Genomic DNA, 9897 nt, shown 5'->3' with positions numbered 1-9897 from the left:
CAGGTTACGTTTTTGAGCTCGGCTCTCCTTGGAGGGCGTGCTGGGCTTGTCCTGCTCGGTTTCCGTACGTAAATTGTGTCACCCTCGGCCCCTTTCCACTGCTCTGTGGTGGAGGACAAATGGGGCAGTCATGCAGGTGGGCATGTGTGAGGGTGGGTTGGGGTTTGGGGTGGGCATGTGTGAGGGTGGGTTGAGGTGGGTTATGTGGGGTGGGCATGTGTGAGGGTGGGTTGAGGTGGGTTATGTGGGGTGGGCATGTGTAGGGTTGGGTTGGGTGGGTGAGGTGGGTTAGGGGGGGTTGGGCATGTGTGAGGGGGGGGTTGAGGTGGGGTGAGGTGGGTTAGTGTGGGGTGGGCATGTGTGGGGGTTTGGGTTGAGGTGGGTGAGGTGGGGTGGGCATGTGTGAGGGGGTTTTTTGAGGTGGGTGGAGGTGGGTTGGGGTGGGGTTTGGGGGGGTCATGAGAATGATAAGAGGTATGAAGCTTAAGTGTCGGTGTTCAGATAAGCTGACAGTGTCATGATTGTAATTTAAAGCCATTAACTAATATATATATATATATATATATATATATATATATATATATATATATATATATATATATATATATATATATATATATATATATATAATCCTATGAGTCCACGGGAAATGAAACATGATAATTTCCCAAGTGCACTTTCGTGTAATAATCACATCATATATATATATATATATATATATATATATATATATATATATATATATATATATATATATATATATCTTTCTTTTTTCCTTTTAAACTATCCGCCATTTCCCGCATTAGCGAGGTAGCGTTAAGAACAGAGGACTGGGCCTTTGTGGAATATCCTCACCTGGCCCCCTTCTGTTCCTTCTTTTGGAAAATTGAAAAAAAGAAAAAAAAAAACGAGAGGGGAGGATTTCCAGCCTCCTGCTCCCTCCCCTTTTAGTCGCCTTCTACGACACGCATATATATATATATATATATATATATAACATGAAGCATTATATATATATAGACTTCGTCTTTAACGTCACACAGTATTAAAAAATACCGTTCAATAGTTATTGTTGACATTCGATATGAGTGTGATGTGTTGTGTGACCTTTGATGGTGGCGGCGTGAGGTCAAGGGCGGAGGGGGTTGGGTCAAGTGGGGTGTGTGTGTGTGTGTGTCTTGGTAACTCTGGAGGGGTTGGGTTGTGGTGGAGGGGAGAGAAGAGGAGTGGGTGTTGGCAACACTGGATTGCCAGCGGTCGTGTGGGGAGAGAGAGAGAGGGAAGAAGAGAGAGAGGGAGAGAGAGAGAGGGGGGGAGGGAGGAAGAGAGCGAGGGAGAGAGAGAGAGAGGAGGGAGGAAGAGAGAGAGAGAGGAGAGAGAGAGAGAGAGAGAGAGAGAGAGAGAGGAAGAGAGAGAGAGAGAGGGAGGAAGAGAGAGAGAGAGGGAGGAAGAGAGAGAGAGAGAGAGGAAGAGAGAGAGAGAGAGAGAGAGAGAGAGAGAGAGAGAGAGAGAGAGAGAGAGAGAGAGAGAGTGGGAGAGAGAGGTAGGTAGGTAGGTGGATCAACTCACCTGGTGTGCAGGGGAGGGGACCCGCGGGGTGGAGCAGGTGGAGGTAAGTCCTCCACATCCCCCTGGAGGAAGGCCGCTGGTGGGGGACCTGGCGCCCGGGGGCGTCTTGCTTCCACTGGGGGATTTCCCTGTAAAGATACGATATATATATATATATATATATATATATATATATATATATATATATATATATATATATATATATATATATATAATCATACACAAAATGTACATATTGAGTAGTTTTATGGTAGATATAGTTCAAATTCTGAATGAATTTAAAGCTAGAACATTTATATGATATAAATTTTCAATATATAAATATATGTTTAAAGATAATAATGATATATGACTCCTATAAACTGTCCAGTAATATAGGTTGATATATGACAAGATGTTACAGCGTGGTCAATTGCTCAGTAATATAAACTATAGGATTTCCTAGCCCACTCCTATATAAATAGATAAATGATAATGATGAAACATTTGAATCTATTATTCTTTGATAATCATTTAAGTTTAATAATCATATATATATATATATATATATATATATATATATATATATATATATATATATATATATATATATATATATACTTCCTATGAGTCCACGGAGAAATGAAATACGATAAGTTCCCAAGTGCACTTTCGTATGATCATCACATCATCCTGAGAGATGCAAGAAATATATATATATATATATATATATATATATATATATATATATATATATATATATATATATATATATATATGTGGTCTTAGAACCCAAGGAAACTGATATAGTGAATTAGTGTGTATTCTTATATGTTAGCTGGTCGTTAAACACGGACCCCTTTGGTCTGTGATGGCCTGTGCTGTGACCTGACCTGCAGAGGTTTATGTTAGAGGCAAAGCAGCAGTCACAACGTAAGGTCGTACGGCTGTGCTCAAGGGTCGTACCGTCCTGCTCAAGGGTCGTATAGCCTTACTCAAGGGTCGTACAGTGTTACTCAAGGGTCGCATCTTCGTACTCAAGGGTCGTACCGTCGTACTCAAGGGTCGTATCTTCGTACTCAAGGGTCGTCCCGTCGTACTCAAGGGTCGTACCTTCGTACTCAAGGGTCGTACCGTCGTACTCAAGGGTCGTCCCGTCGTGCTCAAGGGTCGTACCGTCGTACTCAAGGGTCGTATATACCGTCGTACTCAGGGGTCGTCCCGTCGTACTCAAGGGTCGCACCGTCGTACTCAAGGGTCGTATATACCGTCGTGCTCAAGGGTCGTATATACCGTCGTGCTCAAGGGTCGCACCGTCGTACTCAAGGGTCGTATATACCGTCGTGCTCAAGGGTCGTATATACCGTCGTGCTCAAGGGTCGCACCGTCGTACTCAAGGGTCGTCCAGTCGTACTCAATGTTCGTACCATCGTACTCAAGGGTCGCACCGTCGTACTGAATGTTCGTACCGTTGTACTCAATGTTCGTACCATCGTACTCAAGGGTCGTACCGTCGTACTCAAGGGTCGTCCAGTCGTACTCAATGTTCGTACCATCGTACTCAAGGGTCGTACCGTCGTACTCAAGGGTAGTACAGTCGTACTCAAGGGTCGTCCAGTCGTACTGGAAGACCTTGGTAGTGGTCACTAGGTCGTTCACTCTCTGGTCACGTAACCTTTCCCATCTGAAGCCAAGTTGTATAATGGGTTGGTCACGCCAAGTGAACGTTGCTCCTGCCTTAAGTTCCAACTGGCAAGCCATGAACTTATAAAAACAAGTTCCAGTACTTCATCTTCCTCTTCCTTTGCCTCCTCTTCTTCTTCTTCCTCTTCCTTTTCCTCCTCTTCTTCTTCCTCCTCTTCCTTTTCCTCCTCTTCTTCCTTATGCTCCTCTTCTTCTTCCTCTTCCTTTTCCTCCTCTTCTACTTCCTTTTCCTCCTCTTCTTCTTCCTCTTCCTTTTCCTCCTCTTCTTCTTCCTCTTCCTTTTCCTCCTCTTCTTCCTCTTCCTTTTCCTCCTCTTCTTCCTCCTCTTCCTTTTCCTCCTCTTCTTCTTCCTCCTCTTCCTTTTCCTCCTCTCCTTCCTCCTCTTCCTTTTCCTCCTCTTCTTCTTCCTCCTCTTCCTTTTCCTCCTCTTCTTCTTCCTTATCCTCCTCTTCTTCTTCCTCTTCCTTTTCCTCCTCTTCTTCTTCCTTTTCCTCCTCTTCTTCCTCCTCTTCCTTTTCCTCCTCTTCTTCTTCTTCCTCTTCCTTTTCTTCCTCTTCTTCTTCCTCTTCCTTTTCCTCCTTCTTCCTCTTCCTTTTCCTCCTCTTCTTCTTCCTCGTCTTCCCTAAGTTTCTTATTGAATGTCTCTAATTACCAAAGTTCTTCTGCATGTAGCGAAGGTCCCCCTTTTGTTTCAGAAGGACCAAGTTTATTTCTCGCTTCTTTTCCTCTTATATCATTTTGTTTTATATATATAAGTTCGTGCGTCAATATCTTTGAATTAGAAAATGTATTTTCGTAATATACATAAGTGGACGTTCTATATGTATAACCATTCTATGTATAACGCTCCCTTCGTTCTATATGTATAACGCTCCCTTTTTTCCTTCATATATCATTTTTTAAGTCTCATATGTTTTTTGCTTCATTTACTTTCTATACTTAATGTGATTTAATGATATACATAGGTATTTATTTTATCAAATTCTGGGTCGGGGTCAAATCAGAAGAGTTACCCATCCCTCGGTCTCCACAGAAAACGAGATTTCTTCCCTCGCGTTCCATTCCATGTTTCCAGGTCGACGAGCCGCCATTCCACCTGTCCACCTAGGTCTGTCATATTGGACCACAAACAAGAGCGCCATATTGGACCACTAATAGGTGTGCGATATTGGACCACTGATAAGTCTGCCATATTGAACCACAAAGAAGAGCGCCATATTGGACCACTAACAGCACAGCGCCATATTAGACCGCGAATGAGTGACATATTGGACCACAAATAGGAACACCATAATGGATTATTAGCAGGATGGCGCCATATTGGTCCACAAACATGATAGCGCCATATTAGACCACTTACACAGCATAGTGCCATATTGGACCATTAATAGGACCAGTATATTGGACCATTAACTCAGCGCCATATTGGACCGCTAATAAGTGCCATATTGGACCACAAATAGGACCGCCATAATGAACCATTAGCCGGATAGCGCCATATTGGTCCACAAACATGATAGCGCCATATTGGACCACTAATAGGACCGCCATATTGGACCACTTACAGAGCACAGCGCCATATTGGACCGCTAATAAGTGCCATATTGGACTACAAATAGGACCGCCATATTGGACCACTAGCAGGATAGCGCCATATTGGTCCACAAACATGATAGCGCCATACTGGGCCACACAGATGATAGCGCCATAATGGACCACTTACACAGCACAGCGCCATATTGGACCGCTAATAAGTGCCATATTGGACCACAAATAGGACCGGCATATTGGACCACGAGCAGAATAGCACCATATTGGTCCATAAACATGGTAGCTCCATATTGGACCACTTACACAGCAGAGCGCTATATTGGACCCCGAGTCACCCACAGACATAATAGCCATATTATGGGGTTGTTGTTGTTGAGTAAGTCGAACGTGGGTAGTAAACACCGTAGAGTTATGACCCTTGTGGTGGTGATGGTGGTTTAGCATCCTCTTGTACCACGGAGATCAGTAATGTGGTCTACGTTAATATTAACCGTAAGATCTATAATCCTTCTTCTTAACCAGAGGTTGTGGAACGTACGTGTGTGTGTGTGTGTGTGTGTGTGTGTGTGTGTGTATACAATAACTAGGTTAATAATGGATTGTTTATCTGGTTAATTATGGTTTATTTATTGGTACGACCTTCGACCATGACGGTACGACCTTTGACCATGACGGTACGACCTTTCGACCATGACGGTACGACCTTTCGACCATGACGGTACGACCTTCGACCATGACGGTACGACCTTCGACCATGACGGTACGACCTTCGACCATGATGGCACGACCTTCGACCATGACGGTACGACCTTCGACCATGATGGCACGACCTTCGACCATGACGGTACGACCTTCGACCATGACGGTACGACCTTTCGACTATGACGGTACGACCTTCGACCATGACGGTACGACCTTCGACCATGACGGTACGACCTTTCGACCATGACGGTACGACCTTCGACCATGACGGTACGACCTTTCGACCATGACGGTACGACCTTCGACCATGACGGTACGACCTTTCGACCATGACGGTACGACCTTCGACCATGACGGTACGACCTTCGACCATGACGGCACGACCTTCGACCATGATGGTACGACCTTTCGACCATGATGGTACGACCTTTTGACCATGACGGTACGACCTTCGACTATGACGGTACGACCTTCGACCATGATGGTACGACCTTTTGACCATGACGGTACGACCTTCGACCATGACGGTACGACCTACGAGCGCGATGCCACGACCCTGGTGCCTGACTCTCTCTCTCTCTCTCTCTCTCTCTCTCTCTCTCTCTCTCTCTCTCTCTCTCTCCCAGGATGGTTGAGGGTCGTTGCTCTCTCTCTCTCTCTCTCTCTCTCTCTCCCAGGATGGTTGAGGGTCGTTGCTCTCTCTCTCTCTCTCTCTCTTTCTCTCTCTCTCTCTCTCTCTCTCTCTCTCTCTCTCTCTCTCTCTCTCTCGTGCCATAACCCCTGGCGTGACAACAACGACCCCTCAACCATCCTGGGAGAGAGAGAGAGAGAGAGAGAGAGAGAGAGAGAGAGAGAGAGAGAGAGAGAGAGAGAGGCAGGCTGGGCGGTACAGCGGCACCAGCTGGGTCAATGGTTGGACCCGGCCAAGGGCTGCTGCGGTCTCCAGCTGCCGCTGCTGGCCCGGCCTGGCCTTCATGAGGCCGTCATAACTTGCAAAGTGTCCCGCCGCCGTCGTCGTCGTTGTTAACGATGCTCATTTACGGAACAAAGCAATTCGTTATGAAGTGGAGGAGGAGGTACGATATGTTTTCCCCGCGCCAGGCGGTGTGCCGCATGGCGCTCGATGCCAGAGGTACAATAATGTGACCGGTGGTGCCGCCGAGCGGGGGAGGTGACGTATTTCAGCTTCGTATTTATAGCTTTGGTAGGAAAGATGGCGTCCAGATTACATTAAAAAAATGCCATTTAGATTACATTTTTTGTATGTAATCTGGAGTTAGACACGGGATCACCTGATTCAAGACACAGCTGTCGAACTACTTAAAGACACTAGTTTATTACGTTAGTTATCATTTAGTTATTATTTCCTGTTCCTTGTGGTTAGTCTCCCTTTATTGACATTTATTGTAACCTTTTAATAGACCCAAGACGGACTTAGTAATCGTGACTGAAGCCATTTTATATTTTTACGTTTCATCGCTCCAAAATCATATGGAACATTGTCGTAGGATTTTATTTTTTGTGTCGTTTCGAAATTCGAGACCCTCTTATGACGTCACGAGACAGGGGCTTGTCCCGGTACGGCATCACAGGACGGCATTGTGGGGGCCCCCAAGTCGAAGTAATTGCCAATCAGAGAGTTGTTAAAACCATCACTAACAAGCTGTCAGGCCCGCCAGGGAGAGTGTGTGAGTGGAGGAGGAGGGCGGGGGCGCCTCTGCCAGATGTACGATGACGGCCGTGCAACCTGCCAGGATTGTGTCTGCCAGACGCACGATGACATACACCCTAGCAGGCCATTGTGTGGCAGATGATGGTCAACGAGCGAGCCAGAACACCTTCCAACGAGGCTTGGTTGTTTAACGAGTCACCAGGTGGTTAACGAGGCCTAGAGCCCTCCCCTGAGGTATAGAAAATAGAACATTTCTCACAATGAACCTGCTATTGTGGGGGATATATCTATCTATCTATATATCTATGTATCTATCTATCTATCTATCTATCTATCTTTGCCCCCGTGGGCGAGGGGTGTAGAGCAACTCACCTCCTGGGGGCGTCTTTGCCCCCGTGGGTGAGGGGGACTTCTTGAGGTAGTGGCTCTGGGGCTGTGGGTTCTTGACCGCGGTGGGTCTACGTAGGGTCACGGTCCTCTCCCCGCCCAGCTTCTTGTGTGACCCACGCCTGCGGTAGCACGCCCACGACACCACGCCCACCACCAGCACCAGGGCTGCCGCGCCCACGCTCACGCCCACCACGCCTGGCGTCCACACTGGGGGGAAGGGGCAGGGGTGAAGGACAACACTATAGTGAGTTAAGTAAACACGTAAACACGTTGGGTATTTGATATATGTTATATACACTACCTGGCTCTCTATAACACCTATAATATATATATATATATATATATATATATATATATATATATATATATATATATACATATATATTCATATATATGCATATATATATATATATATATATATATATATATATATATATATATATATATATATACACAAACACATGGTACATATACATTATTCATTTATTCACATGTAGAAATATGATTATTTCTTTGTATATAATTTCGTCAGATCCAATTTTGATTTATATACATTTGCCTCTCTCTCTCTCTCTCTCTCTCTCTCTCTCTCTCTCTCTCTCTCTCTCCAGGTCACGTGCTGTCACGGGGTGGGGAGGGGGGGGGAGTTACAGGGGAGGGTGGAGGAGGGTCACGGGCCCAGCGTGGTCTGGGGCACGGTGGGTGGGGGGGGAAGGAGGGGGGGGTCGTCGTCTTCAGACGTCACGTGACCCGGTGTTTGAGGGGTCGAACCCTTGATGTATGGATGGTGCCGGTGGTGTACGACCACCCACACTTGACTACGATGGTACGACCCCCATCCAGAACGACAGTACGACCCCCATCCAGGACGACGGTACGACCCGACCCAGGACGACGATACGACCCCTTTGAACACGAAGGTACGACCCCCCATCCAGGACGACGGTACGACCCCCATGTGCACGACGGTACGACTCCCATCCAGCACGACGGTACGACCCCCCTTCAACACGAAGATACGACCCCCCCAATCCAGCACGACGGTACGACCCTGGCGTATGTTGGTGTGACGCTTTGACCTGACCCTCGAGGAGAGAGAGAGAGAGAGAGAGAGAGAGAGAGAGAGAGAGAGAGAGAGAGAGAGAGAGAGAATAGAGAGAGAGAGAGAGAAAGAATAGAGAGAGAGAGAGAGAGAGAGAGAGAGAGAGAGAGAGAGAGAGAGAGAGAGAATAGAGAGAGAGAGAGAGAGAGAGAGAGAGAGGGAGAGAGAGAATAGAGAGAGAGAGAGAGAGAGAGAGAGAGAGAGAGAGAGAGAGAGAGAGAATATATATATATATATATATATATATATATAGAGAGAGAGAGAGAGAGAGAGAGAGAGAGAGAGAGAGAGAGAATAGAGAGAGAGAGAGAGAGAGAGAGAGAGAGAGAGAGAGAGAGAGAGAATGTGTGATGGGTTGCCCTCTTTTGACCTGACCCCTTTACGGGTTCATCCATATAGTCGCGTGTACATTAATTAATTACATGACAATTACATTGATGACATTAATTACGATTTCTCCTATAGGCCTAAGCCCCCTCCCCCTCCCCCCTTTTTTTTTCCCTTCACCACCCGCTCCCCTCCCCTTCCTTCCTCCCCTCCTTCCCCCTCCCTCCTCCTCCTCCCCCCCTCCCTTCGCCACCGCCGGGGTCCGTGGAGGGTGTTGAGCCGGAGGGAGCGGTGGGTCAGGCCAGCCACAGGGAGAGTTTGGACCTCATCGTGCACCGTCGTCACGTGTCGCGTTGTCGTCCCCTGTCGACATGCACGCACTCCCCCCCACCCCTTCCCTCCTCCCCTGCAGTCCACACACACACACACACACACACACACACACACACACACACACACACACACGTGGAGGCCTCCATTGTGTAGGGGATAGCGTTGCTGACCATGAGACAGCCAGCACGGGGCCGCCGCCAGAAGGTAAGGCCCGCCCGCCCTCGAATCCTGGGGCACGTTCGAATTCCTTGCGGTTGGATGGCATTAGAGATAGATATATGATATGATATAAATATATATATAATATTATAGTATATATATATATAATGTATATGAATCCTATTATAAATTGACAATTGAAAGACCATACATACGTTCCCGGGCAGACCAGCAAGTGGGCAACACTCACGGCTATCTGTGGGGGAGAAAGAAAACGGGAGGTAAACAACCATGTAAACAAGGCAGTCGTAAACATACAAGAATTATGATGATAATAATGGAAGATTACATTGTTATAATTATGCTGCTGGTGTGATGTGTTACGTCCAAAGACAGTAGATATTAAAGG

The 9897-nt window shown here is 46.5% G+C and overlaps 1 protein-coding gene and 1 long non-coding RNA gene across 2 annotated transcripts in view; both read right to left on the bottom strand.

Moving 5' to 3' along the window:
* LOC139748897 (S1 RNA-binding domain-containing protein 1-like) overlaps positions 1–9897 on the bottom strand; it is a 714827-nt gene that overhangs the window by 378681 nt on the left and 326249 nt on the right. The window lies entirely within an intron of this gene.
* LOC139749146 (uncharacterized) lies at positions 1543–9748 on the bottom strand. Its single transcript, XR_011712891.1, has 3 exons — positions 9739–9748; positions 7550–7774; positions 1543–1697 (listed from the first exon to the last, which is right to left on the bottom strand). It is a non-coding gene; the product is annotated as an uncharacterized lncRNA (long non-coding RNA).

This window comes from Panulirus ornatus, chromosome 6 (genome assembly GCF_036320965.1).
Source record: "Panulirus ornatus isolate Po-2019 chromosome 6, ASM3632096v1, whole genome shotgun sequence".
Classification (NCBI taxonomy): domain Eukaryota; kingdom Metazoa; phylum Arthropoda; class Malacostraca; order Decapoda; family Palinuridae; genus Panulirus; species Panulirus ornatus.
Note: the sequence above shows the minus strand (reverse complement) of the source record. Positions and strands in the feature narration are given on the sequence as shown.